Raw genomic sequence first — 22910 nt, 5'->3', positions numbered from 1 at the left:
TCACCAGACTCAGGAGATCTTTCATTCTTCTATATTTTATCCATCATTCATAGTGATTTACACAAATTAATGTCTTTGCATAGTCAATAAAACATAAGTAAACATATTTCTGGTATTCTCTGTTTTGCAAGAAGATCCATTTGACACCAACAATGATATCCTTTTTGTCCTTGGTCTCTTATGAATCCAGCTTCTATTTCTGTCAATTCCCTGTCAATGTATTGCTGCAGGTTTTTTGTGGTTGGTTTTTGTTTTATTTTTTGTTGTCTTCACTAGGATTTTATTTGAATGTGACGTTAGTGAGTGATGATGTCTGCATCCTGTGTTGCTAAGTTCAATGTAGTTGACCCTCCAGGGGATTTTCAGAGCCTGTAAATCACACAGGAGGAGATTGCTCACCTTAGTCTCACAGAGCCATTGCTAAACTAAAACCACCAGAGAGATACAACCTTATAGGTAGCAGAGCAGCTCCCTACAACTCTGTCACCAGATATCCTTAGAACACAATTAATTATTCTTGAATTCCCATCCCTTTCTACTTTATCCCTTATTTACTATCGTACATACAGTTGAAAACATTTACCAGAGCAATGAAATACAAGTAAACATCTTTCTAGAATTATCTGCTTTCATCCAAAATCCACCTGACATTGTTGTAGTTGTTCTTAGGTGCCCTCAAGTTGAGTCCAACTCATGGCGACTCTATGAAAAAAAGATCTGAACCTAGTCCTGTCCTGTGCCATCCTTACACTTCCTGATACACAAGGGCCCATTGCAGTAGTCACCATGTCAATCCACCTGGTTGAAGGTCTTCCTCTGCTTTTTGAACCTTCCACTCTTTCCAACATTACATGCCTTCCAAGGAATAGCACCCCCAACCAATATGGCCAAAGAATGTGAAGTGAAGCCTCATCATTCTTTCCTCCAAAGAGCACTGTGGCTGCACCTTCTCCAAGAAATATCTGTTGGTTTTCTTGGCTGTTCATGGGATTTTCAGTGCTCTTCTCCAACACTACAGCTCAAAGGTGTCAATTCTTTTTCCGTCATCATCATTCACTGTCCAGGTCTCGGATGCATAAATAGTAATCGGAAAGACTATGGCCTGAATCAGACACACCTTCGTTCTCAAAATTACATCACTACTCCTCAATTATTTGGAAAGGTCCATAACTGCAGATTTTCCCAGTGCAATGCCTTTCCTTGTTTCCTCACTGCTCGTACCAAGAGTGTTAATTGTGGGTCCAAGCAAGATGAAGCTGTTGACAGTTTCAGTCTTCTTTCCATCCATCATTACACGGTCTTTTGGTCCAGTTGTAAGAATCTTTGTTTTCTTAATATTGAGGCAGCATTCGTTGATCTTGTGCAATAAGTACTTAAAGCCCTCCTCACTTTCAATAAGCAAGGTTTTGTCATCTGCATAAAGCAGGTTATTGATGAATCTCCCTCCATCCTGCTGCCACATTCCTCTTCACAGAGTCCAGTTTCATGGATAATTTGCTCAGCATATAGATTGAACTCTGGCATCTTGAAGAGAGGCAAGTACGGGATGCTCTGGGCGCTTGTGGCTTCCTTTTTGCCACAAGTGGGTGTCAACAGAGCAGACTTGCCAGATGAACTGGGGGTCTCTGGCCCCGAGTTAACCAGCATTTGGAGATGCCGGAATGGTAAAATACTGGAGGGCCCTTGGGGCTGTGGCCCTTGGGCTTGTTTTTCATTGTTTCTGTTCAAACATTCTTCTAGGTTGTATAGCTTTGGTATGTCCTCTTGCCATACAGAGGTAACTTGTGGTTGCTGTGAAGCTGAACACTATGACACCCATGGCAGACAGTGTTTGGTGGAGCTCCCCGATTAAAACAAGCTTGGAAGCAGGAGTGGCATCCACTTCTGTAATAGCTTGCCTCTGGAAACCCAGTGAACCTGGAGAAAGGATGGAAGTCACTCCGATGCTGAGGACTTTCATTCATAGGGTCGCTATGAGTTGCCTATGACTTGACAGCATTTAACAACATCAGCAACAATATAGATTTAACATGTATGGAGATAGACTACAACCTTGATGCATTCCCTTCCCAATTCCAAACCATGCAGTGCTCCCCTTCTCTGTTCACACAACAGCCTCCTGATCCAGGTAGTTTCCTCATGAGCACAATCAAGTGCTCTGGATTCCCATTCTTCTCAGTGTCAGCCACAGGTTGTCATTGTCCACACATAAAGGCCTTTGCATAGTCAATAAAGCACAAATAAATATTCCATTGATATTCTTTCAGCCAGGATACATCTGACATTGGCAATGATATCTCTGTTGTCATGGCCTCCTCTTACTCTTGCTTGGAGATATGTTGTTATTTTTAATAGCAGCAATAGAAAAAATGCAACACTTAGATTTAAAAATCAGGAAGTAAAATTCTAAGTTATATATTTTTTTCATTATTATACTTAAATGCATGTTGCTGTTGTTGTTGTTACATGCTGTCGAGTTGCTGGAGAATCAGAGTGATGGGAATACCTCTGAACTCTGCTCTATCCTGAGCCAGTCTCACTTTCTGACACACCTACCCTCATTACCATAGTTACTGTGTCAATCCATCTCATCTGGGCTCTTCCTGCACTGTCCCTCCACCTTTCCAAGTATGATGTCCTTCTCCAAGGGCTGGTCCCTCCTGGCCGCATGCTCAAAGTATGTGAAATAGAGCTTGAAAATCCTTGCCTGCAGGGAAAACGGTTTTACTCTCTCCAGGACAGCATTTCAGGCAGTGTAAATGTTAAATCAGGATAAAACCACTGCTACGAGATGCTCACAAAACCAGAGAGAATATGGATTTGCTTGGATATTAGAGAGTGTGAAGGAGAGCAGCGTAATATAAAAGAAGCAAACAGAAAAGGGAAAGAATTTACTTATGATGATGGTAAAGAAATCGAGTTTGTCTTCTCATTATAAGAGGAAGAAATTCATAAATGGAAAAGGTGGATTCATGAAATCAGCTACACCACATTCAGTGGAAAATTGCTGTTGTCACGTGCATCCAACCATTTCCAAGTCATAAACTTAAAACTGTCATTATGTTTGAACCCATTATTGAAGCCTCTCTGTCAATTTCTCATGGAGGATCACTGTCTTTTTTACTGACACCCTATCAAATACAATGTCTTTCTTGAAGGATTTCTACCTCATGATAACATGTACAAAGTATGTGAGTTAAAGACTCTCATCATTGTGTCTAAGGAACATCCTGGCAGCTTTTCTTCCAAGATAATGTTTTCCTTCTTGCAGACTATGACATATCCAATAGTCTTCAACATCACAATTTAGATGTATCAATTCTTCTTTAGTCACAAGTACATGAAACTATTTAAAACACAATGACTTGAATTAGACACACCATATTCCTTAAAGTGGAATCTTTGTATTTTAAAACTTTAAAGAAATATTTTGCAGATTTGCCTCCTGAAACATGTGATTCAGTTTCTTGACTGGTGCTTCCATTAGTATGATGAACAAAGGAAAACTGTAGATCACAAGATGTTGTTCTACAACGAGTCATGTTGATAACAAGAACACAAGTAGATTGGGTTTTGTTTGTTTTTTTTCTGTTGTACATCAGAATGTCATGAGTCAGGGTTAAAAGGAGAGGTGATAGAAGCAATACATAGAAGTCATAAGCATAAAAGCTTCTTTAACAGATAGAAAATTTTCATGTTTATAAAAAAGGTAGCATGTTCTTAGATGCCACATATACCCTATTTTTATGATTTGCATATTTAATATGAGACTTATATACTTAATTTGTTTGTAAAATGATTATTTCTGTTGCCCTGGTATATTAAATAAAGACCATTACTCTGACAATAATTCCGGACGGTGACAGTACAGGTGGTAAAATTGCCCTTCATCTCCAAAATTCGTTATGGCAATATAACACATTTTCACATTCACATTCTTTTTATCTGTGTTGCATATTACTGACATCAATTAAATTCTTCAGTGAATTTGTGTTCAAATTTGTAACTAAAAAATTCATAGACAATTAATCACTGTCTTAGTGATTCTAGAGGAAAGAGAGATGTGATGTTTAGAACGTTAAACTTTGGGACTGTGATATTTTAATATGCTAAAGCTACTAAATTGCAAGTTATAAAATTAGCATAACTATGCTGCTCTATCATTCCCATTTCATAAGTAAATATAAATTATGGTTTGAAACAAGAAGACCATACAGTTTATCTGTTATGAATCCTTATGCAATGTTAGTATTATTATTTGAGTGTACAGTGAATTTTTATAAAATGAAATAATTTCTCCAAGAAGTAAAAAAAGAGTTTTCAAAAATATTTTTTGCACGTTTTCTTTTTTATCTTTATATATTTTATGTAACTAATTTCGTTTTAGGGAGTCTGTAATCTAGTGGGTAAAGAGTTGGATTGTCACACAAAAACAAGGGATTCAAATTCATGTGCTGCTTCACAGGAGAAAGTTGACAACCTCCTACCATACGATTTACAGCCTCTGACAACCAGTGATGAGTCAGTTCTAAATTGACAGTACATAAAAAATTACAGCAAAATTTCATTTTTATGTAACTTATTGTTCTGATGTAAACTTTCTAAGTATTCCTTTGGACATTATAATTAATAATTAAAGTAGATAAACTTGATAGTTATATATAAGACATTTTATTAAATCTTTGGAAGTCTGTAATACCAGGTGAGTATGTGCTAAAATATGTTCTCTTTATATGTTCTTTCTGATCTTGGGTTTATAATTCTCTCAAGATTATTTCTTGGGAATTATGAGCATGTTTAATCTTTTACTTCACTTTTAAATGTGATTTTAGTGGCTGTTTATAAAAAAGTTGAGCTTTCTTTTATTCATTGACACACATTGATTATTTTTAAAATTATTTTCAAGTCATAATTTTTCACGATTGATCTATTTACTATCTCCCCCAGTAGTTTACAAAGTTTGATCCATTTATCTCTCACCTAATACACTCTCTGTATGGATGTTATCCCATTACTCACAACATTGTATTTCAAGACAGATCTAGAAATTACTTTTTAAACTATGAAAGCAACCCCATTTTTTTTCTCACCTTTTCATCTCAAGCATAGTAGATCATATGAACCTCTGACTCAGAATGTCCCATGCCACTCCATCGCATTTTGCCAATACCTATGTCAATATTTATTTGTTTCATTTCCTTCTTAACAATATATAATTTTCCTACATTCATGGTTCTTACATTCCATGTTCTAATCACTAGAGTCTGCTTTCAGCTGTTCCTCCTCCTGTGTGTTTCCATACTTGAGGGCTCAGCTTCAGTTGCCATATCTGCTAGTCTAGAGTGTGTTGAGGAGTAACAGTGTCAGTCTGGAGACTAAGGTGTGCCTGACACAGGCCATGGTCTTTGTAATTACTTGCTATGCATCAAAGAGCTGGAAAATGACTAGGGATGATAGAAGGAGAGTTGATTCCTTTGAGCTTTGGTGCTGGAGAAGAGTTATTGAACATAACGTGAACTGCTAGGAGAACAAACAAGTTTGTCCTGGAGGGAATGAAGCCAGACTGCTACTTGGAGGCAAGGATTCTGAAGCTTCGTCTGACATACTTTGGACATGTTGCAAGAAGGAATCAGTCCTTGGAGAGGGATGTCATGCTTGGGAGGGTGGAAGAACAGCTCAGGAGAGAAAGACCCTCGATAAGATGGATTGATTCAGTCACTGAGGTAATGGGGATAGGCGTGTCAGAGACAATAAGATAGTCAATGAAACACAGACAGACATTCATCTGTTCCTCTTTACTTTCTGCCAAGATCCATCTGACATTTGCAGTATTGTCTCTAGTGTCACAACCTGTTCTAAACCCAGATTGTTTTTCTGATAGTTCTCTGTCAGTGTACTGTTCCAGACATTTCTGGAAAATCTTCAACAAGATTTTGCTTGTATGTGATATTAGTGATAGTTTTTTATAATGTCCACACTCTGTCATGTCACCTTTGTTTGACTAGTCAGTTAGCTAGGTGATTTTCCTCCAGATTTCTTGGTAAAACCTGTTGAGCACATTCAGGGTAGCATCTGTTTGTTGAAATAAGTCAATTGGTATTCTGTCAATTCTTGGGGCTTTATTTTTTGCCAAGTCCTTCACAGCACCTTGAACTTCCTCCTTCATCACCATTGCCTTTTGATCATATGTTCTTTCTTGAAATCCTTTTATGTTAGTCAGTTCTTTTTGGCAGAGTGACTCTGTATACGCCTTTCCTCATCTTTTACTTTTTACTGGATCATTCAATATTCTGCCCATCGCATCCTTAAGTATTGCAACTCATGGCTTGAATGTGTTCTTTAGTTCCTTCAGCTTAAGAAATGCCGAGTGAGCTTGGTCCTTTTGATTTTCTAACTCTGACTCCTTTCACGTTTTATTATAATACTTTGCTTTGTCATCCTGAGCTGCCCTTATATATACAGCCTATATGTGTATAAGTTAGTAATAAGTTCATCTGAGCCATTTGCACATCCATTGTGTTACATATGACTTGTGTAAGATCATATCTGGATGTCTGAATATTTTATCTTTGTTTTGAAAAATAATGTTCACTAAGGTGAAACTATTTTTCCTTTTTTCCCATAAATATAAACAACTTTCTTCTGTAATAAATCTGTGAAGGGAAACCTTATGGTCTTTATTCACCTGAAGAGAGCTTAAGGCACAAAAAGCTTTTGAGGTATCTGGCAACAAAAATAGCTTATAATAATGTTTTGTTTTTTTTTAAATCAAGGAGCTAATGAAAGCTTAGTGAGATCACTTAAGATATTTGCAGTCTACTGAGTAGTCAGGAAGGATTTTGTTACAATGACTGTAAAATAGTTAAACCAAGTTGCATTGTTAGTGGCAGGATCAAGAGAGGGACACTCACTTTGCCTCCTGTGCAAATGCATATCAATTATCTCAAAACCTGTAACAGCTACTCTCATAGTGTTTAGACAACTTAACGGTATTCAATTCAGTCAGTCACATCACTGTCATGGAGTCAGGACCTCTTTATACCTGATCCTACAGCAGATTTTCAGAGGTTGAAAAATTGCATAGAAGAAGATTGGCGCTATCTCTACCATAAGGCAACTGGTGGATTCAAAGCACCTTCCTTTAGATGAGGAGCGCATCTCCTGACCCTCTACCCCCAGGCATTATTGCAATATTCCACTAAAACACAATTAGATTATGTAAAAACTCTTAATTCTTTGAGAGAGTTAATCCATTGGAATTCAAGCAAAATAAGCACAATACCTGCTAGCAAATTATATTGTTAAGCAAATAACCGTACTAATATTATATATTTGTGTCTTTATTTTCTAAAACAGTACTTGCCAGTCAGTAATCTACAGAGATTTGAGGGCAGAATGCTAACTATAAGGGTCCTGTGGATTTTTGGAAAATCAAGAATGTTGTGTGTCAGGGTTGAATCCTTACTCCATAACTGTTCAAGATGAGTGATGGGCAAATAATTTCAAAGCTGAACTATATGAAAAGAGTGTGACTTTAGGTTGGAGGTAGACGACACCTTTGGAATATAGAAGATACAACCTTGCTTGCAGAAAGTGAAGAAGACCTGAAGTATTTACTGCAGAAGATTAAATACAGTTTTCAATGGGGTTTACATCTTTAGGGTAAATTTCTAGTAGTGGAATTGCTGGATCAAATGTTATTTCTACTTCCAACTTTTTGAGAAAGTGCCACACTGCCTTCCATAGTGTTTGCTTGATTTTACGTTCCCACCGACAGTGAATAAGTGTTCCAATCTCTCCACAACCTCGCCATCATTTAGAGTTTGCTGATCTGTTGAATTTTGCTTTTGTTACTAGGGTGAGATGATACTTCATAGTTCTTTTGATTTGCATCATTCTGAAAGCTAGGGAGTTTGAACATTTCTTCGTGTGTGTTTGCCATCTGGATGTCTTCTTTGGTGAAGTATCCATATCCTGTGCTCATCTTGCTCTTGGGTTGTTTACCTTTATATAATTGAGGTGCAAAAGTATTCTGTAAATTTTAGATATGAGTCCCTTATCAGATATGTCATTAACAAATAATTTTTTCCCAATTCGTGGCTTTCATTTTCACCCTGTTGCAGAAGGTTTTTGATAGGGATTTGATTCTTAGAAGTCCCATTCATCTGTTTTGTTCTCTCCTGGTTATAGGGTTCTCGTTATGTTTGTAAAATTGTTCATACTGTGGATTAGGACTACTGGGAATATTCCCTAAAGAAACCATAGCCACTTTTCAAACAGAGATATGCACATTCATGTTTATTGCTGCATTATTTACGGTAGCAAAGAGACTGGAAGCAACTCAAGTGCCCATCAACAAGTTATCGATAGAAAAACTATGCTGATTGTAAAAGGGAAAAAAAATTGGACAAGATTTGGAATTAATTCAGTGTCACATAACAACTAATTATCACTTTTTCTTGAAGCCCAGCACAAGTACTGGTTTTCTTTTACTGTGTATTTTTTTACAAAATCAATAGATTTTATCCCCCCATAAGTTTCAGCATGCTTGCCTCTGAGGAGCAGCTTGGTTGCAATTTCTTCAGGACATTTGTATTTATTTCATATCCTTCCCTACCACCAAAATTCAAAGGCATCAATTCTTCTGCCTTCCTTATTCATTGTCCAACTTTTAGATGCATAGGAGGCAATTGAAAGTATAATTTGAATCAAGCGCACTTTAGTTTTAAAACTGAGTTTTTAGTCTTTAGCCCTTTAAAGAGATCCTTGACAACAGATTTCCCCAATGCAATACTTTTTTTTTTTATTTCTGAACTGTTGCTACCATGTCTATTGATTCTGTCTCCAAGTAAAATTAAATTATTGAGAACTTCAATCTTCCGACCATCTCCTTCTGAAATAATGGGCATTTTAAAGCCATCCGGAGAGAGGGAGACAAACTCCTCTTTTCCCCATCCTCTTTCTTGCTTTTGCTACCATCACAATTTATATGATTTGGTGAAATTGTTTTCTATGACATAAGTTTTTTTCATTAATTTTCAAAGTCAGTTTTCCAAGATATATAAAGGCCAGCTGCCGTTAAGTCAATTCTGACTCCTGGTAATTCCATGTGTGCCAGAACTGTGTTTAATAATGCTTCCATAGACTCTTTTTACTAAATTTTACTGTAATTCTTTCAAAGCTCTTCTGGGTGGAATGGAATTGTCAGACTTTTTATATCTAGCGAAGTGCATTAACTTTTTATAAACACTCAGGGCGTCATGATACACACAAATGCATTAGTTTGTTTTTTCTGTTTCTGGGCTTTTTAAATCAAACATTTAATTCTAGTGTAAATCCTAAATTATTATGCAGGAAGGAGCATGGGAAACAACTCTTGATTGAAGTTCTTTTGTTTCTCTCAATATAGAAATATATTTCCTTCTTCTCCTGACCAATTTCTAAGTATAGCATTTTTGAAATTTCCTGTCTTAATATTATCCTAATCAGCCCACTGAAAACTAATTCTACTAGACCTCCCAGGGTGCTCCTGATTAGCAAGGTGAAACAACCATCATATTCCTTATCTTTAATTAATAATTCAAATTGCCATCTTTTAAGGAGGAGGGCCAGAGAAATTCAATCTTGTTTTCAATCAGGGTGAAAAATAGAAATAAAAAAAGAAGTTGATAAGTCAGATGTTAAATTTGACAAAGCTCCTCTTTCATTGTACAAACAATAAAAATGGAGGTTGGCATGAATCTAACAGTTTTGGATTAGTGTATATAAGTGGAGAGAACGATTAAAATGAAGACGCACATTTAAGTCAGAACACTACCGTCTTTTTTGTATTGTAGCATAAATGAACATTTCAAGAGTTGCTAATTGGAGTTCACCAGCACTTTTCAAAAGTTCTTTTGTTCTTTTCCAGTTATTTTTAAAGGTTTTAGCTAGGTCATTATTACTTTTCCACCAGAGTTCAAATCTCTAAATGTAGTCATCCAGCATCCCTTTAACAGGCCTTATTGTGAAAATTTTTAAAAAAAAGATAAATACAAAAAGTTCAAAAGCAGTGTCTGAGTCATTTGCTCTTTTCCACAGTCTGTTTCTCAGAATCCCAAGGAGAAAAGGACACCTTGTGTTAATTGCTAGCCGTGCTTCACCTTCCCTGTTCCAGGCTTGCTTTTTCTTCACAGTGTGGACTTTCCTTTGTTCCTTTCTCTCTGCTCCTTACTCTCTAAATAGTTACTTGATAGTAACCACACTTGATTTAAGAAAATGCTGAAAATAACGTCAAAACCTTCAGGTCTAATCCTGCACAGAAGACATAACAAGGAAAGAGATGAAAGGAAGCAGAAAAGATGGGTGAAAAAAAATGAGGCACAGCACAGGGTCAGGTCGAGAATGTGCCACAGAAAAGGAATGCAATGCACATGAACTTAAATATTACACTTTCAAAAAGAATGCTTTCTTTGAGAAAATTTGACAAAAAAAATTTGTCTATTTCTTGTATACTACAGGTCTTCAGTGAATCTGAAATATTCCCTCAAGACGTTGGGGGGGGGGGAAGGGAAAAATAAGCAAGCACATGCTTTACTGTATATAAGGAAGTAAAGAGAGAAGAGAAACTCTTCCTGCGCTCAAAACTGTCCTGTAACTGAACCAAGTGCCACCACGTAGTGGAGAATATGCCTGTGAATTTTATATTTTTTTTTATTTTCTTAAGACTTATAAGCAATGTTTGGTACAAGTAGTCAGGAAATCGGGAGAAATATAGCATTGGGAAAATCTGCCATTGACCTTTCCAAAGTCTTAAAGAGAAATGTCAATATAAAGACTAAGATATAAAAAGGGAAAAGGAAAAAAACAAAAGACCAAAATATTCCAACTCATGCCACAGTCTTTTTAATCATCTGGTGTGCCTCTGAGAACTAGACAATGGAAAAGGATTACAGAAGAATGCATTAGTGCCTTTGGGTTGCGGTGTTGGAGAAGAGTACTGCTTCTTACAAGCAAGGATGGTGAACCTTCTTGTCACTTCAGATGCAGTGTAAGGAGGATCTGTCGCTTTGAAGAGGACATGACTGCAAAGGTGGAGTCAGTGAAGGAGAGGAAATTCCTCAACAAGCTGGATTGATACCATGACTGTAGCAGTGGGTTCCAATGTACCAGAGATACTGAGGATACTAAATAAAATCAGGTGGCGTAGGAACCGTTGTTCATAGGGTCACTGTGAGTCGCACTCACAGCAAACAACAACAACAACAAATCATCATTTGTGTGTTTTATGGAAAAATAATACAACAAATCTTTGGTTTGCAAATCTTATTCCTTTTCTAGAGATTACGTAATGTACTTTCTAGAAAATAATGTTTGAAAGATATTTTATTGGTTTTCTTATCATTGAGACAAAGTTCTTGTTATAATTTTTTATTTGATTGGAATAACAAAAAATATACATTTTTACCTTGATATATAATGTAAATTTGTCATACTAACAGTGTCCTAAAAGTTACACAAGTCATGTGAGAGCCATGAATATTTATTTTAAACTCCACATGCCAAAACAAGAATTTTTCCCCCCATAGTCTCCAAGGTGACCTTAAATTACTTACATCTCTTTCTACAAGTCAGTTCAGCAATTTATACGAAGCAATATTTTTGTGAAATGTTTAATAAGAAAAAATTAAATTTAGCAAACTACAGTCCAAATCAGAATTGCTTCTTATGGCAAAGATTAGGTCAAAGGATACTATAAATTCATATATGAAATAATAATCAGAACCTTGGTAATAACTTGGCAAGCACTATGAATATTTTGAAATCTGCTTAGTTTGAAAACTAGGCAGTTGATACCAATATATTTTAACTAACATAATGTGAAGATTTATGAAAATTATAGCAATGCTTTATACTACAAAATACAATGATACATTATAGGAATTGGAAAATAATTTTAATATTATCGATTATCTAAAACACAGAATGTATTCAGATATATTTTATTGCTATAAGATATAGAACATATTAAATCAAGCTATCAAAATGCTTTCTTTCCCTTTATGCTCTCTACAAGCCTAATATTTGCAAGCTTTCAATAACAGTATCAACAACAGATGAGCAAACTTGAAAAATTATATTCTCTTCAACCTAACGAAAATAATAAGACACTTAATGAATCAGGAGCATTTTCTTGGTAGTTAAAGATGCAAAATAATCTAGTCTGTCCCCATTGATGTTTTAGAAGTTGAGAACTAAAATTGGATGCTGCCAAGGCAGCTACATGTTCTGGCTGTGCCCAAACCACCAGACAACTATTAGCCTTTCTCTAATTGTACTGCGTGTCAACTGTAGGCAAGATGTTTGCACCAAAAGTGGTTGAGAACAGAAACAAAAGAAAATCAACTAGCCAAACAACAAAAGCAACAATGGAAAACCTGGAATGTCCCTTTCCTTTTCCCTAAAGAGACCAAAATTAGATAAGAGAGGCATTGTTGAGAAGACAAGAACATTTCTCATTAGAGGAGAAAATTCTACTACTGCTTTAATCAGTGAAAGTGTGGTTATGCTTCACGAAAGCGCATGACTATACAACTGCCAGACTGAATTTTTGGTATGAGCTAGAATAAGCCAATTTTGGAATAAGACAGTCTAAATTATAGTAATGGAGATGCTTGCGGTACAGAAGGTCAAGGACTATGGTATGGATTGCATCTCAACATCAAGAAAATAAAGGTCCTCACCACAGAACCAGAAATCAACTTTATGATAGATGAAGAAAGGATTAAGCTGTCAATGACTTCATTTTACTTGGATCAATAATCAACACCGTTGATATCAGCAGGAAAGAAGATGAACATGTATTGCATTGGGCAAGTTTGCTGCCAGGGTCCTCTCCAGAGTGCTGAAGGGCAATGTCAGATTGAAGATCAAGATAGGCCTAGTTCAGGCATGGTTTTCTCAATTACTGTTACATATCAGGCAGCTGGACAATGATTATAGATGAAAGAAGAAGAATTGATGCTTTTGAGTTGTCCTTGAGAAGTTACTGAATACCCCAAGGAACATCAAGAGAACAAAGAGGTAGACTTTGAAGAGAATACAGCCTGGAAGCCCCTTGGAGTCAAAGATGGTGAAGGCCTCCCTTTTCTAATTTTATACTAATGGTTTTCTATAGTATTTGTCCTTATGGGACTGAGGTAGTTCACTAAGCATGATGCTCTCCAGTCCCTTCCAAGTTAGTTAGTGAATTTCAAAATCATTTCTCCTCCATGATGCATAGTATTCCACTATATGACTGTATCATAATTTCTCAATCCATTGCATTGTGGTTGGACATTTGGGCTGTTTCCATATTGTTACGGTGGTGAATAACGCTGCTATGAATCTTGGTGTACAAATCTCTGTTTGTGCCTCAGTTCTAAATTTCTTGGGGTATATTCCAAGCAGTGGAATAGCTGGGTCATAAGGAATTTCTGTGTTCAGCTTCTTGAGGAAACATTAAACTAACTTTAAGAGTGATTGTACCATTTTATAATCCCACCAAGAGTGTTTAAAAGTTCCTCTCTCTCCACAACTCTTCCAACATCTATTATTTGCTGTCCTATTAAACTTCCCCACTGCCGGCTAGGGCGAAATGGTGCTTCATTGTGGTTTTGATTTGCATCTCTCTTATTGCCAGTGATTGTGATCGTTTCTTCACGTGTCTGCTGGCCATTTGAATATCTTCCTCTGGTCAGAATTCTTCCCGTGTCTTTTGCCCGTTCTGTAATCATGTTATCAGTCTTTTTCTGGTGGAGGCCCTATAGGATTCTATGGACTTTTGACATGAGACTTGTCTGAAATGGTATTGCCAAGTGTTGTGGTTCCCCTCCCCAGTCAGTAGGTTTCTTTTCACTTTGTTGGAAAATGTTTTCGATGCGCACAGGGATTTCATCTACAGAAGACCCTATTCATCAATTTTATCCTCTCCTGGTTGTGTATTTCTTATCCTTTTTATGCCATGAGATAGGCCATCTGAGCTTCATCCTGCATTGTTTCTCATGATCTTTACGGTTTTGAGTACTACCCCTAGGTCTCTGATCTACCTTGAGTTGGACCTATGCTGCCGTCCAGTTTTTCCAGCACCATTTGTTGAAGAGATTCTTGTTTCCCCATTTGATAAATTTTGTTTACGTATTAAATATCAGTTGACCATTGTTGTTGTTGTTATGTGCCATTGAGTCACTTGGGACTCATAGTGACCCTATGTACAACAGCCCTAAACCCTGCTCTATCCTATGGCAACCTTACTGTCTCTGACACACCCACCCCCATTACCCCAGTCACTGAATAAATCCATCTCATCGAGGGTCTTCCTCTCCTGAACTGTCGCTCTTCCTGCAGCCCCCAAGCATGACGTCCTTCTCCAAGGACTGGTCCCTCCTTGTAACATGTCCAAAGTATGTTAGGCGAAGCTTCAGAATCCTTGCCTCCAAGAAGCAACCTGGCTTTACCCTCTCTAGGAAGAAACTATTTGTTCTCCCAACAGTAAATGGTATATTCAATACTCTTCTCCCTCACTACAGCTCAGAGGCCTCGATTCTCCTAATTTCTGGGTTCTTAATTTATTGCATCATTCTGAGTGCCTGTTGTAGTACCAGTGCCATGCTGTTTTCGTTTTTACAGCTGTGTAGTAGTTTTTGAGATCAGGTAATGCTAAGCCTCCCATTTCACACTTCTTGGTTTACCACAGTCCATGTGGTAGGTCAATACAAAAAAGAAAGCCAAGACACAGAAGGAATATAGTCACTATGGAACTTTGAGTAGTATTAAGGAAAGTTTGCTTTGCTGCTTAATTGTCTGGTTTGATTTTCACATAATTAATAGTTGATACATAAAGATGTTCAGCTTTTTATGTAGTACAATTGAGTGCTCAGCCTTAAAATGAAGAAGAAAGAAAATAATATAAATAATTTATTTTTGCATGTATTGGTGCAGTAAGTTGTTGGCAGTTCATTCTGTCATCATGGTTTATTCATTTTATGTAATTGAAAAATTTTCTTCAGGGTATCATGTATTTAATTTTTATTCAACCATAAACTGAAGCAGTCAGGACACCAGCTGTTTCACTAAGTAGGGCAAAATTTTATGTTAAGTTTTAAAAATTATTTCTCTTGCATTTATATCCTATATATGTTCTAGCTTTCGGTGTGTCAAAATTTTGCATTACCAGATAGTCATAATGAAGAAGCATCAATTATAACATGCATTCACATTTCTATGAATATAAATGAGGAATTATTTTCTTTTGACGAGTCTTCTTGAGGAATCCTTCCTTACCTTATATGTCCTGATACCGTGATACACTTAATGTTCCAATGAAAAATCACTGTAATACTATTTTAAGAATAATTAAAGAATGATTGCCTTTACACTGGAATATATATATACACACACATATATATGTATATATATGTATATATATACGTGTATATATACGTATATATATATATACACATATATATGTATATATGTGTGTGTATATGTATATATATGTATGTATGTATATGTGTGTGTGTATATATGTATATGTATGTGTATGTGTATATGTATGTGTGTATATATATATATATATATGCCATATAAGTGCATATTGGGATACATAGGATAATGGGACATACGGAGAATAATGTGGCATCATGTTTGTAGGAAGATCCATCAATTCTTACCTTTTAGCCAGTACCAAAATAGAGGAAAAAAATTGCATTATCAATGGTTTTATTTTACCTAGATTCATAATCAGCATCCACGGTTCTAAGTCAAAAGACAGTCTGCACTCGAGACTTCTGCTGTCAAGGACCTTCCAAACCTTCCAAAGAGCAAGGGCGGCAGTTTAAAGATTAAGATGTGCCTCACCCAAGCTATGGTCTGTTCAATTGCTACTATGTATCTGAAAATTAAACCATAAATAAGGCTGACAAAACAATCAGTGTTCTTGGATCATAGTGTTGACAATGAGTATTAAATATGTTCTCTCGAAGAACACACAGATCTGTTTTGAAAGAAGTACAGCCAAGTGCTTAGAGGTGAGAATGGTGACACTTCATCTCATATACTCTGGACAAATTGTTAGAAGGGTTCAGTCCTTGGAAAAAGACAGAAGATAATGGGTAAATACTATCTTTTACTGTGGAGATCATGGATATGAATTGATGCAGTGAAACTAACAGTGAACTTGAGCATAAACATCATGATAAGAATGTCACAGGATAGGGTCAAGTTCAGATCTCTTGTTAATAAGGATTCTATGAGCTGAGTTAACCTGACAATACCTAACAACAATATGTGTGTGTGAATGTGTGTATACATACATATGGTTAAAGGCATTAAAGAATAGATTCTGATTTGATATTTTATCTTAGTAAGTATAGAAATAGTTAATTCAAAACAACTTCTACACTTCTACTACTTCATCTCTTGTCATTGGTTTATTCATGGTGATATTTAATGAAAACTTTTTTGATTAAGATCATATTTGTTACATTTTGTCATGTGAGTAGCATTATCTCATTAAGAGCATAGTTTGTTACCAATGATATGAGCTATGTCTTTTTTTCCTCTTCTGTATACTAGCACGCTTTAGGCAAATTCTTATAATTTGGATTTTAAGTGATTCAAATATTGGCCGTCCCTATACATTTCACTACCACTGAATTACCAGTCTGTAATACTGTGGTATGTTTTGTTTTGCTCTGCCACTTCTATATCAAACATTAACAGGATCATCCTATGACACAGATGTAAACTGAATTCCAGACAAAGAAAGACAAAGAGGAAGACAGGCCATGCAATTTTAAAAAATATGTTTTGGAATATCATATGAATAGTCTCAGTACGCTGTCTGGTGCAGTGCTGGAAGAGGAGCCCTATAGGATGAAAGAGACACAGAATACAACTGCATCCTCAAAGTTTGCCTTCGTTTCATGAATGGAGTAAAGCTGTCAGTCAATATTACTGTTTCTTTTCTGTGCCATTGAGTTGCTGTGACTTATAGAGACCCTATGGCCAATAGCCCAGATCAGTACCCTATCCTGTGCCAACCTCACTATCTCTGACGCACCTGCCCCCATTATGTCATTATGTCAATCCATCTCATCCAGGATCATCTTATCCTGAGCTGTCCTTACAACCTTCAAAGAATGTTGTCCTTCTCCAATGAAACGTATGTGTCAGGCAGAGCTTCAAAATTCTTGCTTCCTTCAAATCCTTGCCACCTGGTTTCACTCCAGAACAAACCTGTTTGTTCTTTTAGCAGTCCACGGAATGTTCAATACTCTTCTCCGTCACCACAACTCAAAGGCATCAATTCTTCTTCTGTCATCCTTATTCTTTGTCCAGCTCTATGATGCAAAGCAAGTAATAGCAAAGGCCATGGCTTGGGTGAGGCACACCTTAGTCTCCAGCCTGACATCTTTGCTCTTCAGCACTCAGGAGAGGTCCCTGTCAACATTGCAATTCATCTTTTTATTTTCTAACCACAAGTGCCAAGAGATTTGATTGTGGAACCTAGCAAACTGAAATGGTTAACAATCTCAATCTCTTCTCCATCTGTCATGGTTAGAATCTTTGTTTTCTTGATGTTGTCAAGGAGTATTTATCTTGGATCCACAGTCAGCACGCTTGGAAGCAGTGGTCAAGGTCAAATATGGTCATCCCCACATGGCCTTTGCTCTTTTTGGTGATTATGTGGCTTATCTGAGGAGTCCTTCCATAGCTGACCTGATCACTTGATATTTTTGTCAGGTTGATTGCCTTATATGCTTACATACACTTACCATGTTTATATTCTTACATGTACTTACCATCAATATTTTCACATTATAAAGAGTCTTCACTATATAGGGTCACTTCCTTTTCTAGGAGGCCAGTGTCTCAGTTATTAATATTAGATACTGTTCACATGATTTTGTGAGTTTATAGGAATGTGTTCCCGATTATTTCCAGTTCATCTAAATTCTAAACATTAAAGTTATCTAATAGTTTCCATTCTACTTAACGTAAAGATTTTTAGCGATGGTTACCAATGGTGACCAAATTTGATGGACTGGTGTATAAGCTATTATTGCAGACAGAAAAAGAGATTAATTTCAAATATATCTGTGGAATTTGCATTATGTCTTCATTATAATGTGATATGACAGAAGCACATATGAACATTATTTCTTTCCAGTGCCTAATGTGCAAAGACTGTAGGCCTTTATCAATACAGCCTTTTTATTTAGTATTTTACTAAGCTACTTTTACTTAATATTTAGCAAACAACATCTTGAGTTGAGAATCTTTAACATATTTTGTATTCTAAACCATCTAAATTATATTTTTAGTATGAGAAAAACTTTGTCCTCTGAAAAAAATAGCAAATTGTTAGTCTTAATTTATCCTTAGAAACATTCATTGAACTTAAAAGTAATACATGTGACTTGAGAAGATCATATCCAGTGCATTGCAAATAATCCATGACTAATGAACAATGATTAGAAGTTGCTGTGTTTCTTCTCACATGCCGTTGAGTCAAGTACGACTCATAGCACCCACATAAACAATCAATCTAAACACTGTCTTATCCGTGCTATCTTCACAATCTTTGATACACTCAGTCCTATTGCCATAGTCATCATGTCAACCCATCTTGCCGAGGGTCTTCCTTTCTTTCCTTGTCCTCCTATCTTTCCAAACATAGTGGCCATCTCCAAGGAATAACTTCTATTAGCAGCATGTCCAGTGTATGTAAGATGAAGCTTCTTCATCCTTGCCTCCAAGGAGCACTCTGGCTCTGCCCTCTGCAAGTTCTCTTGGCACTTCACGAGATCTTTAGCATTTATCTTCAACAGTTCAAAGACATCAGTTCTTCTCCTTTCATTGTTAATCATGTTACAGCTCTCAGGTGCATAGCAAGTGTTCCAAAATACCATGGTTTGAATCAGATGTACATTAGTTCTCAGTCTGATATTATTATTCCTTAAAAATTTGGAGAGAAGTTTGACGGCAGACTTTCCTAGTGCAGTACATCTCCTGATCTCCTGAGTACTGATCCCAGCTGTACTGATTGTGAATTTAAGATGAAGTAACTGACAATCTCAATCATTTCTCCATCTATCAAAATGTTACCTATTATTCCAGTGGTGAGAATTTTTGTTTTCTTAACGTTGAGATGGAACCCATATTTAAGGCTGCAATGTTTAACTTTATGTAGCATATTTATATTCTTCTTTATCAGCATTTAATTAGTCTAGCACTTATCTGTCAATTTGCTGTACTTGTGGGGAAAGTTGTCCCACTAGTGTTTCAAATGCCAGAGGGGTCACCTATGATAGATTTTAATGGAGCTTAAGACAGACTAGGAAGAAGGGTTTGCCTTTCACTTCTGAGTGCCTATGAAAATCCTATGAACAATGGAGGAACACAAATAGACATAGTTCACAAGTAGTTATTATTTTAGTATGATCACTGATTTTTTATCAAGTTAATAGTTCTGAGATGTGCTATCCACAATAGAGGAATAAATGCATCTTTGAGAAGTTGTTAGTTTATACAAAGAGTGGAAATATGACTATCAGTCTATATCTACCAAATAATTACCTAAGCCAACCTAGATAATTCATGAGTCTACATGTCAATTTGCTTATTTTAGATTCATTATAAAGGTCAAATTTACTCTAATTTTGCCTGTAGTAGTACCTTATTATCCAAAGTCAAATGGACTCCAGCATATCAGAAAATGTGAGGATGGTGCAAGATAGAGCTAGGTCTGCTCTCTTGTCCATAGTTGACTCAACTACACTGAGCAACAATAGCAATCTTAATATTAGTTTAGGAATCATTGTTGTGTACGACTGAGGTAGAACCGACTCACAGCTGACCCTCCAGCAGGTTTTCAGAGACGGTAAACCTCCTTGGAGAAGATGAGCCACCTCTCCCTGGAGCACCTGGAGGATTGTAACTGTGCTCCTCTATGTTAAATGCACAACTTCTTTTTAGCGCCAAGCCATCAGAGCTCATTTTAGAAGTCTTCATATTAAGGAGTCCCTGGATGACATGGAAAGAACTCCTGAAGCGGAGTGTGTTACATGTCAGTGTCTTACATGTAAGAGCTACAGGATGGAGAGTTTTCCTCCCATAAAGACTCAGAAAGCCAGTGGAAGGCTGATAGGAATCAGAATAGGTTTGGATTTGGGTTTGGATGATACAGAAAATATGCTAAAAAGGCTAAACTCAAAGTACCACTTATAACTGAAATGTTGATAGTTCAAACCTAACAGGAAGCACCAAGGCAGGCCTAGATTTCTGTTTCTGAAGCACACAATCTTGGAAACTGTGAAGAAGCTTTACTCTGCAAACTTGGGATTTCTATGAGCCCTAAGTAGATTGATCAAAACCACTGTCACCAACAGAAACAGTAATATAACATAGTTGAGAAATACAGCCTTTTCTGATCATTATCCCAATAGATATATAAGTTCATTTTTTAATATTGTATTTACAAATTATGGAGATAAATGCTAAATACATAAAAACAGGAAAGGGGTTGCACAGTCGGATGGGTAGAAAGGGCCAAGTAAAGGAAACAGAAAAGCTCCCGTGTGAAGAACAATGTATATGGACCTTGTAAGTAAACCAGTATATTTAAAAAGAGAGAAATGTAAGCAATAGTCATATAATGTTCTAATGGGGTTATTTTATTTGATGCATATAAAATTTTATAGCCTTTATCTTTAATAATTTTAAATTAATGGTAAAAATAGCCGCTCTGATGAGCACATTTATATGGATTAATTAAATAAATCTACTAAGTACAATAATGTGTCTTTCTTAAGTGTCAAATTTTGACATAAAAAATCTAATTGCCCGCATACATCACACCAAGCTCTTTGAGTCTGTAGGTGGGAAAATCACAAATGCGACTTAAATGACATGTTTATTACAATGCTAAGTGATGCTTTCATATTCACAAAAATCATATGAGGTAGGTAATGCAGAAATTAAAATCCGTTTTGATAAAAATTGAATGACTTGACCAGATTCAAACAAACCGTATTTCACGTACCAGAAGAACCAAAGACTTCTTAATCTAAATTGGATATTCTTTCCATAATTTTCACAATGCCAAGTCAAGTGTGACAAATCTCATGTTTTTTCTTTCTTTACTCTGGAATGTGTCAGAAAACTCACCCAAGAGAATCATTAATTCTCATTAAGTAATCATTAACCAATTTTTAATTTGTAACACATTTAAAATGCTATTAAGGATGTTAATGAAAGCACTGGACTGATTAAATATAATGGCGTAGCTGAATTGGTGAGTTTTTATAAGTTTTAAAAATTCTACATCTTAAGTAAATAATTCAACCATCTTGCATGAGAAAGGAATAGAGCTGGACCTATCTGTCATATATTTTTTTTCCACCAAGTATATTTGTGTAATGAAATGTCATGGAAACTATGTAAGGATCCCACATGATTTGATATACCAAATAGTTATAAAAGGATTAAAGGTGGAATACAACACTCCTTATTCAACTCACACACCTGATCTAGGGTCTGTAACAATTTTTTTGTTTTTTTCTAGAAGTTTTTATTTTCCTCTTAATGGTTATTTTCATTAGCAGAGAGTTTTGGAAATAGATAAAGGTTTTTTCTGAAACCAAATGACTAGACACTAAATGCATTCTTTCTCTTTATAAGCTAGAGGTAAAATTAATTTTATATTTCTCATACAAAGTTACATTTTGGTTATTAGAAGCTGAAACTGACTTTCCATATCTAAGGAACAGACCAGGAAAAAAAAATATATATATATATAAGCTTTGTAATCACTGGATTTCTAATGGCCTAGTGGATAAGATTATCCAAAGGTAGGCAGTTTGATTAAGATTAAGAATATCCTCCTATGAGGTCCATTGCTGTTGTCATGTGCCGTTGATTTGAGAAAGGGCAGAAAAGCAGACCAGGAAGATGTATCTCAATACCCCCCAAAGAAGAATTGTCAATACTGCTTCCGACAAAAGCAGTGGACTGCATTCTTTTGGGCTCAGATCTCTCTGCAAGGAAGCTCCTGGACATCAGGGAAATCTGGCACATGTGGATATTCCTAATGAACTACAGACACTAAAAGAAATAAGGATCTTCTGTCTTAACCAACAGAGAGAGAGGGCTTTCCCCTAGAGATGGCAAATAGTAAGAAAAGAAATAGCTTTCTGCTTTCTAAACTGTAAAAATATAAATTGCTATTTCTTCAAACCACCCACTTGTAATATCTCTCTTATAGAAGCACTTTATCTCTTACTCATTGCTATCAAGTTTGAAACAATTCATAATTGGCTTTCCAATGCGTTTCTGAGATTGTAAATCACACTAGAGGGCAGACCATCTTTATTCCTTGGAATTGCTTACCAATTCAAATGGCCAGAGAGACCTGGCTTTTGGATTAACCACACAACACTCTTTGGAATATTCTCTGGTGGTGGAAAGTGTACTGTGCTGCTAACCCAAAGGCCAAAGCTTCCTGGTTATTTGATTACTGGGTCAAATCCACCAATGGACCCTCAAGACAAAGATAGGCAACCACTTCTCAATCTATTTACAGCCTTGCACATGCAAGGAAGAATCAACTTTAAGTCACTTTGAACTCAACAACAATGATTTAAGTGAATAATTAAGTCCTGAGCACATTATTTTATTCTGTGAATAATAATTCTTTAGCCACATAATTAAATTTAATACTGTTTTTCTAAAATAAGAAATAAAATGTAACTGATAATTATCTAGCGTATAATTAAGCGTACGGTAAGTGGGGGAGAAAAACAATCAAAAATTCCACACCTTTAAAATTATTTTTGTATTTGTTTTGATGTTGTATAACAAGTTGTTGGTGCACACAAAACTTACCACTT

General features: G+C 36.2%; 1 pseudogene; it reads left to right on the top strand.

Annotated features, from left to right (window-relative positions):
* LOC102870411 overlaps positions 1 to 22910 on the top strand; it is a 34251-nt pseudogene that overhangs the window by 3081 nt on the left and 8260 nt on the right.

This window comes from Elephantulus edwardii, unplaced genomic scaffold (genome assembly GCF_000299155.1).
Source record: "Elephantulus edwardii isolate Elephantulus edwardi_28Jun2011 unplaced genomic scaffold, EleEdw1.0 scaffold00088, whole genome shotgun sequence".
Taxonomy (NCBI): Eukaryota; Metazoa; Chordata; class Mammalia; order Macroscelidea; family Macroscelididae; genus Elephantulus; species Elephantulus edwardii.
Note: the sequence above shows the minus strand (reverse complement) of the source record. Positions and strands in the feature narration are given on the sequence as shown.